Source organism: Gracilinanus agilis, chromosome 5 (genome assembly GCF_016433145.1).
Source record: "Gracilinanus agilis isolate LMUSP501 chromosome 5, AgileGrace, whole genome shotgun sequence".
NCBI lineage: Eukaryota > Metazoa > Chordata > Mammalia > Didelphimorphia > Didelphidae > Gracilinanus > Gracilinanus agilis.
In genome coordinates, this window is record NC_058134.1 from 156,967,957 (window position 1) to 156,982,192 (window position 14,236).

The 14,236-nt window shown below is 35.6% G+C and overlaps 1 protein-coding gene across 2 annotated transcripts in view; it reads right to left on the reverse strand.

Annotated features, from left to right (window-relative positions):
• MAGI2 (membrane associated guanylate kinase, WW and PDZ domain containing 2) overlaps positions 1–14,236 on the reverse strand; it is a 1,708,818-nt gene that overhangs the window by 268,208 nt on the left and 1,426,374 nt on the right. The window lies entirely within an intron of this gene.

The following is a 14,236-nucleotide window of genomic DNA, read 5'->3' on the forward strand; positions in this document are numbered from 1 at the left end:
TTTTAAAAAAGTCTTATAATCATAAAAGTAAAAAAGCAATGTTTAGGTGAATCTTTCTGTTCCTTTGGAAAATTAATTATCAATTGTTCCACAAAAATGGAAATTAAAATAGGAAGACAGAGAAATTTTGTACTGTCTGTAATGCATAAATAGAGTCAATTTTTTTTGTTTTGAAATGAAAGATACATATAATAAAAGCAGGAATGTCAGCCAATTGATGGAGGATACTGGCTGGACAAGGCACTTAAGCTTATTTGCCTCGGTTTCCTTAACGCTAAAATGGGGATAATAATAGCACTTATCTCCCAGGGTTCTTGTGATGATCAAATGGGATAATGTTTATAAAAGTGTTTAACCAATGTTTAGCAAGTAGGAGGCACTATTTAAATGTATTTTTCCTTCCTTTCTTTTTCTCCACTTTTATTGATCTTTTCCCTCTTATTTTTCTTCTTTAAAAATTGTTCTATATAATGTTATTCTTATTATATGTATACAACATATATAAATTGTATATATTGTTTTATGCATATGTATATATGCACAGGGGAGAGCCTAGGGAAGGAAAGGATGTGTGTAGGAAGGACAAAGGATAGAGGAGTAAGCAGCTATAGGATAATGAGATTCCTTTTAGTATTTTTTGTTTTTTTAATAACATTTTATATTTTTACCCCAATTACATGTGAAAATAATTTTAAACATTCTTTTTTTCTTACTTTTGAGTTCCACATTTTCTCCTTCCCTTCCACTCTCTCACCACTCCCCTCCTTGAGATGGTAAACAATCTGATGTAAATTTTACATGTGCAATCATGTAAAACATTTTTCCTTAGGTCATTTTGTGGAAGAGATCTTGAGTGAAAAAAAAAGAAGGAAGGAAGTGAAATACAGTGTGTTTTAGATTGCATTCTACTACAGTCATATTCTATCACTTCTTTCTCTGGCTGTAAATGGTATGTTTCATTATGAGTCTGTGGGAATGTCTTGGATCATCAGTGTACATTTATTAAGGCTCTTCTGGAGGTCATCTGCCATCTTCTTTTCTTGACAGTGCCAGAGATTGACCTATCTGCTTTTTTCCCCAGTACTTTTTCCTTTGTTTCAGGTTTGCTTGATGAGAAGATTAGGGGACATGGTCATTATTTTCAACTATCTAAAGGGCTGTATGGAGGAGGCATCTGATTTTTTTTCTTTGTAGGTACAAAGGAGAGAACAAAGATGCATAAGTGGACATTATAGGAGCCATATTTCAGATAAAGACCTTTAAAAAAATAAGACTGCCTGAAAACTGAATTAACTTCCTCAGTGGCAATTAGTGCTCCATTATTGGAAGTGTGTTCAAGACTAGACAATTGTTTGTTGGCGATGTGTTAGAGACAATTACTCCATTTATGAGATTGGGTGCATAACGACAAGGTGGCCTCGTAGGTCCCTAAGAATTCTGAAATTCTATTATTCTGCTCTTAACTTAGAACAGGTTTCCTCTCTTCCTCGACTGAATGAGGAACTGAATCCAGTCTATGAACAACCCTTTTAAATTTTTCTAAAGGGTTTTTACTGGCAGTGCATAAAAAGGAAACGAAGAGTGAAAAAATTCTCTCCTATGGCACAGCACTTAATTTTTTTTCACTTCAGGCTCTTTAGGAAAAGAGTCATATATAGATGTTAATTATGGCAATATGTACCCAAAGGACTGAGGAAATATTCAGGGAAAAAGCAGGCAGACTCTCCTGGGGATTCCATCTCAAGAGTTGAAGTAGGGGCTCTCTGGATGAATGAACAGGATCAGGGCAGGATGAGGTGATGGGATGAATTTTTCAGGCACCTTGCTACCGAAAGACTAGGACTGGGGTAAGGATAGCTAGCAGACAAGTAAGGGAAGCAGTGCTATTTTCTCCTTCTTTCATGAGCCACCATGACTCAGATTACTTTATACCTTGCCATGAAACATCTCCAGGTAGGATGAATAGCAGAGATTGAAGACTGAACAGGGGTGAGGAAGATTATTGATTCCCCAGCTTCTGAAGGGAAATGAGCAGCTACATGGAGAAAGAATGAGGAGGGAAGAAAACTCTAATTAGTATTAGTGAGGTGACAAGAGAACTTTGGATTTGAAGTCAGGAAAATTGGATTAAAATTCTGTCTCACACATTGGGACCTTAGGCTAGTCACCTAACTTCTGGAAGTCCCAGATTCTTCATTTGTAAATAGGGCTAATAATAGCACCCATTTCACAGGTAAGCTATGAGTTTCAAATAAGATGATTTGTAGCAAGTTCTTTGCCAAACAGAAGCACAGATGTAAATCAGGCAGTAAAAATCCGACATGGTAAAAGAGACTGGAAAGTGAATCATCAACAGACCACGTTTCAACAAAAAATGCCTGGCACTTTGGAAATCATTAGAAAAGGAGAATTTAAGGCTGATTTCTGTGTTGGCATTTACATAAAGCAAGCAAATCGGTGAAATGCTACATTTTAATAAATAAATCATGGGAGAATGTCTGGTGAGCCTTTGGAGACCAATTAAAAATAACCATAACACCAAGATGGACAATTCCTTTTGCAGGCTCAGTAGTCTGAAATCAGCAAAGGCAGTGATTAGAGCTTTTGCTTCTTCCAAAAGAAATCATTCTGTTGTCAAAAAGCTGGCCTCACAATGCCTCACAGGATACCATTTTATGCAGAAACCTTCACCTTTTTCATGTCTGCTCCTAGATAACCTTGACTCAGCTATGGTTTCTCTTAATGGATGGACCTAGATACTACATAGCGAACATCAACAATAACAGAGTAAGAAGGCCCTTGGGGGGAAAATCCCACTAGAAACCAAGAACCTTCTGGCAATTTCCAGATAAGTGGTTGTTAATCAGGGGTAGATATTCTTTTTTTAAATCTTTTTTTAAAATAATTTTTATTTTTTAGAAAAGTTATCATGGTTACATGATTCATGTTCTTACTTTCCCCTTCACCCCCCCACCTCCTGCCCCCAGGGGTAGATATTCTGAAAATAATATTAACTTACATTTATGTAGTGCTTAACAACTTGCAAAATGCTTTACATAAAATTTGTTTCATTTTTGACCCTTCTATCTACCCGGTGAGGCAGGTGCTATTATTATCCTCCTCTTTTTACATATAAGAAACTTGAAGTTAAGAGAGATAAAGTGATTTGCCTGGAGTTATACAATTAGTAAAGTTGAAAATAGGTTTTGAACTCATGTCTTCCTGACTCCAAGTCAAGTAATCAATGTACTCACTGCCTATAAAATCAAATTTCCCCTAAAGCTCAGTGCCTCTGCTGATTAAATACTGAATATTGTACTAAGCAGAATATTTAGTAGACTTCAGATGGAGGAACAATATTCTAGTAAACTTTTATGAGCAAATTCCTCTATTGAAGTTTTTTTTTTGGTCCATAGGCCAACAAACTCTCCTACAGTTATTTTATTCTCGCTCTTTATCACCTGGGGTATTGAGTGGCACTGTTGAAGGGCTAGGATGGAGTCCATTTGGAATGCTATGGAAATACCAAAATGATCCTAGAAAAAGGTCTTTGTAAGATTGCCTTGTCTCTGTGAAAGGTGAGAATTTCTCAGAAAACCAACATATTCTGATTCAGATACTTCCCATTCCCTTCTCTCTGCTTTCTTGTCTCTACTCATCACTTCTCACCAGTCATCTCCTGGCCTCAATTCTCTTTTATCCAATCCATTTACTACTCAGTAAATAAGCAAAACTAGATTTATGTTACTGCCCTGCTCAAGAAAGTCTACAGCAGTGCCCAGAGGGTGTATTGGTAGTCCAGGCAAAGCATGAACCTCAGTTTTGGTGCTTACTTCCCCCAGGAGAAGAGGAGAACCAATGGCAATGTATGCCTGTAGGGTGTTCTCAAATTCCCCTTATGTATGCCTATACTATTGCTACTAGGACAGGATACAAACAGCCCTTTGACATTCATTCCCTGTTACAGCATAGTTTCAGCTTATCCATTTAGATTTATTGCAAATTATTCTCCTTCATGCACATTTCAAACTAACTCAATTAATGTTCCCTTTACTTGACATTCCATCTCCTACTGCCAGACCTTTGTATAACCTGTTCTTGTGACTGCAATGTATTCCCTACTCACTTCTGCTTCTTAAAATCCTTAGTTTTCTTCAGTGCTGAGCTAAATGACACATCTCACATCAATCAATGAAGAGGCATTTTATTTAGCAATTATAATTTGTCATATACTCTGCTAAGTGCTGGGAATACAACGAAAAAGTAAAAACAGTTCCTGACCTCAAGGAAATTCCATTCTAATGGGGGAGATAACACATAAATAAATAGGTTCATAAAAATATATACAGAATAAATAGAAATTAGCTTTAGAGGGAAAGGCTCTAGAAGTTGGGGGGTGCAGAAAAGGTTACTTGTAAAAGGTGGCACTTGAGCCAAGTCATAAAGAAAGACAGTTATTCTGAGAGACAGAGATGAGGGGAAGAGCATTCCAGATAGGACATTGATTTGGCATTGAAAAGATCATTGCCAACTTTGGAGAGAGCAGTTTTAGTTGAATGATGAGGCCATAAGCCAGACTGCAGAAGGATAAGAAGAATGGGAATGAGAGAAGAGAAAATGAGTATAGATAGCTTTTTCAAGAAGTGTAGCTGGGAAGGGTAGAGAGAAATTGTTTGTCCTTTTTTTTTTAAAGAGGACCAATGGCAACACAAGGATGATGACTTGCACATGAATTGTATTTAAGTGAGACAGAGTTGTACAAAGTTGTCAGCCTTATTCTCTCTTCCAGAATCGTCAAAATCCAGTGAGAAGACAAAAATCAGGATGACTGGAGATGGTCCAGAATGCAGGGGATGACCTTGGCATCTTCAGTGTCTGGCCAAGCTCTTCCACACCTGCCTTCATGGTCATTGGAACAAATTCTGCTGGAAGAAGTCTTCATAGATGTGGGACAGACATCCCCCTAATTCACAGACTAGTTTGATGATAGTTTGTTCCCCTCAACTTGCTTTAGCCCATTTGCTGAGACAGTTTTGCCAGGTGTAGCTACAACTTCTTGGGGCCACAGATGAAAACTGGGGAATAGGTGGACAACAAAGGTGGGATAAACAGCCCTGAAAAAGGTATGGCAAGCCCCATGCCAGACATGCTAGTGTTTTCTGAATACCCTATATAAGGATGATGGTTAATGGACATGGTAGGATTTAGTGGTAACTTTTTAAGGACAGAGAAGATTGGGTGTGTTTGTAGACATAGTCTATACTCAGCTTCTCTCCCATTACTTTATAGTTTTTAGTATATATTCTATGTTTGACATAATCTGTGTATATAATTTTTTTTGCCAATGTGCCCTACCACCTCCCGCCTAAGAGAATGTAAACTCTTTCAGGGTAGGAATTATTATTTTTATTTTTTTGTGTCCCCACTATCTAGCATGGTGCCTGATACATGGTAGGTACTAAAGTAATGCTTATTGAATGATTTTTTTTAGGGATTTTTTAGGGATTCAATTTCAAATTCAAATTTGATAGGAATCCATTTTAGGGATTCAAACCAGATGCTCATTGTACTGAAATACTGTTATAATCTCTAAAACATTTATGCTATCAGAAACTACATGCCCCATATTTTTACTTCAGATTAAAGGAACTCAGATATTCACATGGAAAGAGAGTATGTTGTCCTTCAATTTATGATAGGTAATTAAATGGTTCTGAAACCACAAGATATTTCAATAAAGAGGAAAGAGTGACTAAAACCGAGTCTGTCTTTCAATTAAAGGGGTTGTGTTCAGTTCAGGTAACTCACTTTACAACTCTTTTTGTGAATACCTTTCAGGGCTGAGAAAATTTTCCAAGTGGGAAAAATAATATATAATGTTCCTAAAAAGAAAAAAAATCATGCTTTTAGGAGTTTTTGCTAGGGGGCTGATTTTGGGAAAAGGAAATACTAATCATAAAGTTAATTTTTAATTAAAAAACCCTCCTAATTTCCAAAGACTAGCAAATAAACCCAAAATTTTCATAAAAAATTCAGCCCTTAGTAAATGTTTTAAGCCAGCAGGGTAATGAGCTAATTTCCATTAAAACTAGTTCAATGCTTTTCACTTTTCCCAGTTTCTGACTGATTCATGCATTTCTTATTAAAATTCAATAAATGGGTTAAACTCTGCGGTTCCTTTAAGTAATTTGTTCAAGCAATCAGAAGCCAGTAAAAGGCCAAATTCTTCTTAATGGAACTGACCCAAACTGTAAGATGATTCTTTCCCTTAAGCAAGCATGGAAAATATACAAGAAGCTTATCATTCAACATCTAACAATGTCTATGCTAGACAAAAAATGCATTCAATATTTTGGTTAGATGTACAAGTTTTTTTTTTAATGGAGAGATAGCTGCTCTTTGCAATGCCTTAGACTTTCTTCATTTCTGCTTTTACCGTAAACTCTTTAAAAATGTTCTGTTTACATTTTAAAGTTTTATGATTCAAATGCTCAGTCTACCCTGGGAATGGTTTTAGTCTCCCAAACAGTGCTTACTATCCTTGTAGATGGCATTTTGCTGTTCTCCTAGACCTTATCAGACACCATTATAAAAGTACTTTGAGACCAAAACAAAACAAAACATGATAAAATGTTCATTTATCCTAATTAAATTCCTAAAATGGTTATAATACACACATAGTCACACCCATATTCAATTTTTCCACATTATCCTTTGTCCAGGAAGCTTTTCACTTCTTAAATTGGTTGACGTGGTTAACCAATTGGCCTTCTTAAATTGGTTGACCAATAAAACATTTAATGATACCTAACATTTCTTTGGTCTAGAAGAAACATTGGTATCAAATTTCATCTATTTGCCTCCCCAAACATAAGGTGGTCTTCTCTGTTCATTTGTAAAATGTGATAAGTATTATAAATAGCATCATAATTTTTCTATGCAGATTTGGTCTGCAGATGAGTTATTTTCAATCATACTCACGCATCAAGTGAATAATATTATCATTGCAGAAGAATCATCTCTAAAAGCCTACTCAATTTAATTCAAAGCAACAAACATTCATGAAGCCCAATCAGGTGCAAGGCACTGTGGTAGGCTGGGGATATAAAGACCCAAAATGAACTAGCCCCTTCCCTTAAGGAGGATAGGGTAGACACAGTAATTGGAAGATATTCTCTTCAAATGCCTTGTAATCTCTGATTGTTCTTGAAGGACTTTCCATTCCTTTGAGGATGGAAGGAAATGACTGGAAACATTTTCATATTACTTAATATAGTAGATAGACCACAATTTTCCTTGTTCACTTAGAATAGTGGATGACAATGATACCAATTATTATACAAATATTAAATCACTAAATTCTAGTAAGCCTCAGTGACTAAAAATTACTAAAAAATTCCAAACATCCAGCCCATAGTGCTAGTGTTGGAACAACATCTGAATTGCAGATTCTTTCTGTTCCAGCAAGATAGATCCCTATGCAATTGAGAAGTTGGGATTTGACCTGCAGGTTAACCAAATTAATTAAGATGTCAAACATTTTTTAAAAATCAATAGCAATTTGCTTCAAAATGTTAAAAGATAAATATTTTCATCAATACCCTAATTTCACTCCCTGCCTTGAAAATTATGAATGACATTGACAAGCTGTCACAATAGAATGGCTGATTTTAGGCAACGGGCTCAGCTTGCTCCTTGTTATTTCATTATATAACTGACCATTTAAATGACCAATAGGTAAACAAGTAAATTGGTAATACCACTTCAGAGTTTTGTTTTGTTTTTTAATTCGATGGAACATTAAAGGATAAGGAGGAAAAGCAACTTCTTAGTGGTTTGTAACACTGAGTAATAGAATTGAAGATATAGTACATTGTGCTGTATTCTACTCATATTTAATTCTATAAGAATATATTAAATGATTTCATTTACTATTAAATTATTTATTGGGAGCTGTGGTGGGTGCTTCCAAAAGGAGAAGACATGTTTGGCTGGGTAAAGAATTGGATATTATATCTTCCTATTGACTATGGCATTCCCTACTGAAGCCCAAAACAATAAGGTGTATGATACTATATGCACATCAGCTATCACGTGCTAACAAACAAGGGGAGAGACAAGGATAGGGGTTGGTGCTGTGATTTTATTGCCATAAGGAACTCCCAGATGGGGAAGCTTCCTCTTGTAGTGTAGGTTGACACCCTCTCTGGAATTAAGACATTTGTCTGGAGTGATGATGGGTTATGACTTGTCCAAGGTCCTGTACCCAGTATATGTTAGAGGGGGGACATGAACTTAGGTCTTCCTAGCTCTGAGATTGGCTCTCTGTCCATTTTGCCATAGAGCATATAAACCTTATTTCTATATAAAGGACATAAGGAGAGCTGGATGATGCTATAATCCCACCTACTTCTCCTACTAATGAAAACAAAACAAAACAAAACAAAAACCTATTACTTAACTATGAACTTTGTGAATTCTGGTAAATATAGAAGCCAGGAACATAGTGTTGGGACTGAGGCTGGAGGCAGAGTGAAGAAAATCATTAAATCACCTGTGACTTTTGAGTTCTGGAAAATATTTTTTCTACCTCATCTTGAAGGTGAGAATCTAGTATAAAATGTGAGGTTTTCTTGGATACCTATCTCGACTGTGCCACGAAGAATCCTTGTCACTCATACTTAGAATAAGTGACTGATAGAATATTAGAGTTAGAAAAGATCTTATAGGTCTACCAATCCAATTTCCTAATTTAACAGATGAAGAAATTATATCAAATCAGCACAAAGTGCAGTATAAAGAAATAGTTACCTGGAAAGCAGCACACAGGGGCTCAATGCGACGCTTTTTAAGTTTAAAAATTAATGAATATAGCTTTAATGACAGAAAATCTGACTTCCATGGAACATTGGTAACTATTTATGAAAAGTCACAAGCATTATAATCAAGGGTGAATGCTCTACAGTGGGCAATAACTGTCAAAGACAGGCAGGATCAAATTTCAAACCTTGCCTATGGTTGATAATTGCCTTATCACAATTCTCACTAAACATAATCATCAGACCTGTAAGCATGCCAGAAGCCTTGCAAAACTTTTAGAGGAATTAAGGGTACTACTTAAAAGGTCGTTTGTGCTTATTTTCTTGATTTATGCCTACTTCAGAATTACATGATGTCAAGAATGTTTAGCAAATGTTAAGGATAATATAAGGTAGCAACTCCATTTTCTACTTTTAGAAATACCTTAATAGTCACTACCTAGGAACTTAGTTCTAACTTAATAAATTCTTTTAAATAGGAATGAATTAAATTATGATGTTAATTCAGGACTCATTTTTCTCATCTGTATAATGGGGGTTGGGTGAGGTAGATTAAATAGGTTCCTAGGTCACTTTCAGTTTGGTATTTACAGTCCTCTAATCCTTTTGAATACTTTCTTACCCTTCTTTAGATGGATTTTAAAGGAAAACAAAATAGTTGGATCTTTCAGGTGTTTAAATCTGCCTGCTTAAAAAATAAGGCATGCCATTGTGAAGAAACCTGACTCATCACTTATAAACTTTATGAACTTGGATTGCATATTTTGTAATCAAATAGTCACAGTTTTTTGAGTTCAAAGTCCAACCTAGATCCCCAAGGACTTCCTACTTAGATGTATCCAAGTGTTTGTAGGTCCGATCTCTGCTTAAGACTGTCAGTGAAGGAAAACCCATTAACTATTAATGGAGTCCATTCTACTTTTAGACATCTTTAACTTTTACAGAGTTTTTTGTTATCAAGCCTAAATTTAATCCTTTGGACTTTTGATGATCCCTGGTTCTGTTGTAGGGGCCAAAAAGAATACCCTTTAAATGCTTGAGTGAAAACTATTACATATTCCCTGAGTACCTTCTCTTTTTCAAATGGACTATCCTCAGTTTCCATCCCCAGAAAATTCATAAATTATGACAACAATAACTGAAAAAGAAAAGCAAACCCCATATGGGATCTGAGCATGGTTGAGAACAGAAAAACAATAACCCCCCTTACTCCTAGAAACTATGACTCCTGATTTGCAGTAAGATTGTTATAGCTTTATTAGAAGCCAATCACATGACTGACTTATATTGAATTTGTAATGCTTTAAATCCCTAGACATTTTTGATAATACAGGTATCTAGCCCTGTATCCCCTATATGATACTTATGAAATGGATTTTTTGATTTTAGGTGTAAGACTTTGCATTTATTCCTAATGTATTTCACTTTTTAGTCTTTCAAGGTCTTATTGGAGCCTGTCATTTAGTAATTTATCTATATCTCCGAGCTTTGTGCCATCTGCATTTGATATTTGATAAGCCATGTCTTCTATTCTACATCAGTGATAAAAATTATAAATAGCATGGCACCAAAGCACAAATACCTAGAGTATTCCACTGGAACCCTCCTTCCAAGCTGCTATTGAATCATTAACAATTACCCTTTGGTATAGTCATTAGTCAATTGTGAATGAACCTAAATGTATTTTTGATTAGTCCACATTTACAGTTTTTAGGAGAATACAATATAATACTTTATCAAGTGCTTTGCTAAAAACTATATAAACTCCATCTATAGCATTCCCTTCATGTTCCAGTTTATTTACATTGCTAAAAGAGGAAATAAGGTTAATTTGATATCATTACCTCTTCTTCTTGCAGCTGTTTACACTCCATAGTCCTGACTTTTCTTCTAAACATCCATTAAACATCACTTTAATGAGATATTCTAGAAATTTCCAAAGAATCATGGTCAAGCTTCGCTGCCTTTAGTTGACCACTCTTCACTTTTTTTTGAAAATCAGAACATTTGCCTTATCTAGTCTTGAAATTACTTCTCACTTTCCAAAGTCTTTAGAATCCCATCAACAATATTCAGATCTAGAATATTCAGTTTCAGTATTCAGATATTCCAGTTCTTTCAGTAAACAAGGATGTAATTTGTAAAGGGCAACTAATTGCTCCTTTTACTATCTATTTAGTTATATTGAGTATTTAGCTATTTTCCTCATAATTTCTAGCACAAGCATCATTATTGTTGGCAAGAAGAAATAGAGCGACTAGAGGAATAATATGGAAAATTCTACCTTCTCTGTTATTGGTGATTACTATACTATCCACTCCAAGTAGTGGCCCCAGTCCTTCTTTAATCACCTTTTTACCAACATACTCTAAAAACCCCCCAAAGGTTATCCATGCCTTTCCTTATTAACCTTAGCACAATTGTGGACTGTAACACAATTATGGACTGTAGCAGTAGACACTGTTTTAAGACAATGTCCTGTTATTACATGAATCTGCCATTTTCTGTCTTTGCTTCTGCCTTCTACACATCTCAAAAAATCTAGATGGATTCTCTATGCATTCACATCTGCAGTTATCTCCCATTATCTTTCTTCCTCCAAATGTTTCTCTTCGGCGTCTTCAGAATTTCATCCTTGAGCATTTAGCATCCCCTAAAATATCTTTCCTTGCAGAATTTTAGTCCAAGGGATCCTATCTTTCCTCCAAAGGAGAAATAAGACTATATCACATGAGGATCAATGGAAAGAACAGTAGTATTTAGGTGAGAGAAGAGAAAATCCTGGAGGAGGGGGAAAAAAACTATAATTGGAAAGGGGTTAGACTTGTATTTAGCCCAGAAGGGAAGATGGATGAATGAAGCAATGGGGAGGCAGATTTCGCCTCCATAAAGAAAAACTTCCAAACAATTACAGCTGTCCAAAAATGGAATGAATTGCCTCAGGATGTAGTGTGTACCCTTTCCTTAGAGATCTTTAAGTATGACCAGTTGTTGGAGATACTCTAGAGAAGTTTTGTACTTTAGGAAGGGGGTTGGACTAGGACTCTCTCTAAGGACTTTCTCAAATCTGAGGTTCTTTCAGTTCACATACTGTCAAGTCAAGGATCATGTTTTATATTAAGAGCAAGTGTGGCATAACTCAAGATTGTCTCTGCACCTGCCATTCAATGAATATTGAATTTGGGGCTTTCTCAGGCATCGTATTTCACACATCCTCTGTCCTCAGTCTCCTAGATCAAGTATAATTGGAACATTATCTCCTTTATGTGAGGGATGAAGGTCAAACCATGTCTCTAGCTTTTACTCTTGCTGACTGGGCTACTCTGACTAATGATGACTAATGTTTTTAGGAGAGCATGGAGAACATATAATGTCTGCCTTTTTAATGAGACCAAGGCGCACTCCTCACTTTTATTTTTCTCACTTTAAGCCTGTTCTCTTGGGATCTCATTGCCTCTTTTGCTTTTAATTTCTGTATGTATATGGTTAATTTCCATTGCTTCTCATTTTGGTCTAATGTCTTCTATAGCACTGTCATTTTAAGGCATTGCCACATAGGTATTTTTCCAAGATCTTCAAGAAAGAATAAAAAAGTACAAAGATTATTCATCCTAAAGAATGCAGGCATGGGGGATAGTAAACTCGAGAGTGAAAATTGTTTCATTCTTTGTATTCACATCACTAATACTGAATATAGTGCCTAGTGTAATAAATGTTTATTGATTGATTGATAGTGGTTTTCAAGTTTTAGGGCAATGAAATTTAATCTTTCCTAATTAATGGAAAAGAGAAGAAATAGGCTTAAACTTCAGTATGAGGGGGTTTGGATTAGATATAAGAAAAAACTTCTAAATAATAATTTAAAAAATCTTAACCTTCTGTCTTAGTAAGAGTTTTAAGACCAAAGAGTGAGAATGGGGGTTAAATGACTTGCCCAGATTTGAACCAGCTCCCCCAAAAATAAGTTTTTAAAAACAGAATTAGTTATATAATTTTAGTGGCAGAAAGGACTAATTAATCCAAAACATTTATTTGCCATATGAGAAATGCATCAGAAGTCATGTAGTTGTTTATGTAAAAGAGAAACTAGCCTTCTACTGATTGGCTTAGGAAGACAGAGCTAGAAGCAACGAGTGGAAATGGCCAAGAAGTAAATTTAGTTTAGATATAAGGAAAATGAAACATCCTCCAACAATTTGAGATATTCAAAGGTGGAATGGGTGGCCTTCAGAAATAATGGGTTGCCCCTGCTTGTCCAATACATAGTAGAGAAGATTCTTGTACAGTTTGGGGTTAGACAAGATGGCTTCTGAAGTTTCTAAGTCTGAAATGCTATATTTCTGTTCATGGTTGGGCCAAAGTGACAAATATTTTTGGGTCCAGTTGTTCCAGTACCTCTTGGTATCATCCAGGCAATATTTTTCAAATTTGCTCAGCAGCATCATTATAACAGCAAATGGAATTTATATAGTGCTTTATTTAAGGTTTATGAAGTGTCTTATACATTATCTCATTTGATCCTTGGAATAACCCTTTGAGGAACCTAAGAGATATTAAATGACTTAATCAGAATCATACGACTAGTAGTTGTTTAAAGGAAGTTTTTTTTAAACCCTTACGTTCTGTCTTAGAATCAATACTAAGTATCAGTTCCAAGGCAGAAGAGTAGTTATGACTAGGCAATTGGGATTAAGTGACTTGCCCAAGGTCTCACAGAAAATATCTGAGGCCAGATTATAACCCAGAATCTCCCATTTCCAGGCCTGGATCTCTATCCACTGGATCACTTTGGAGCAAGATTTTACCTCTGGTCTCCTTGAGCTCAAGGCCAGTGCTCTATCCACTGAACCATTCATTATGTTCTTGGGGAACCTATATTAATTCATATGTTTGTCACTTTGAAATTCATGTAATAGGACACTGATACACTATTGGTAGTACTATGAATTGATCCAACCATTTTGGAGAACAGTTTGGAATTACACCCACAGAGTTATAAAACTGTGTATACCCTTAGACCCAGAAAAAATATTACTGAGTCTGTTTGTCAAGGAGATCAGAGAAAAAGTAAAAGAATTTAAATGGTCTAAAATACTTATAGCAGCTCTCTTTGTGGTAGCAAAGAATTCAAAATCAAGGAGATGCCCATCAATTGGGGAATGGCTAAACAAACTGTGGTATATGATTGTGATAGAACACCACTGTATCATAAGAAACACTAAGCAGGTTGATTAAAAATATAAAAAAAAGAACTACCTGAGATTATGAAGAGTGAAACTAGCAGAACTAAGAGAACATTATATATGGCTACAGACTTATTTGAAGAATAACCTTTGAATGTTCCTCCAGAGAAAGAACAGAAAAATGGAAACACAAAAGATATAATCTATATATACATATCTGTTTGCTGAATGATG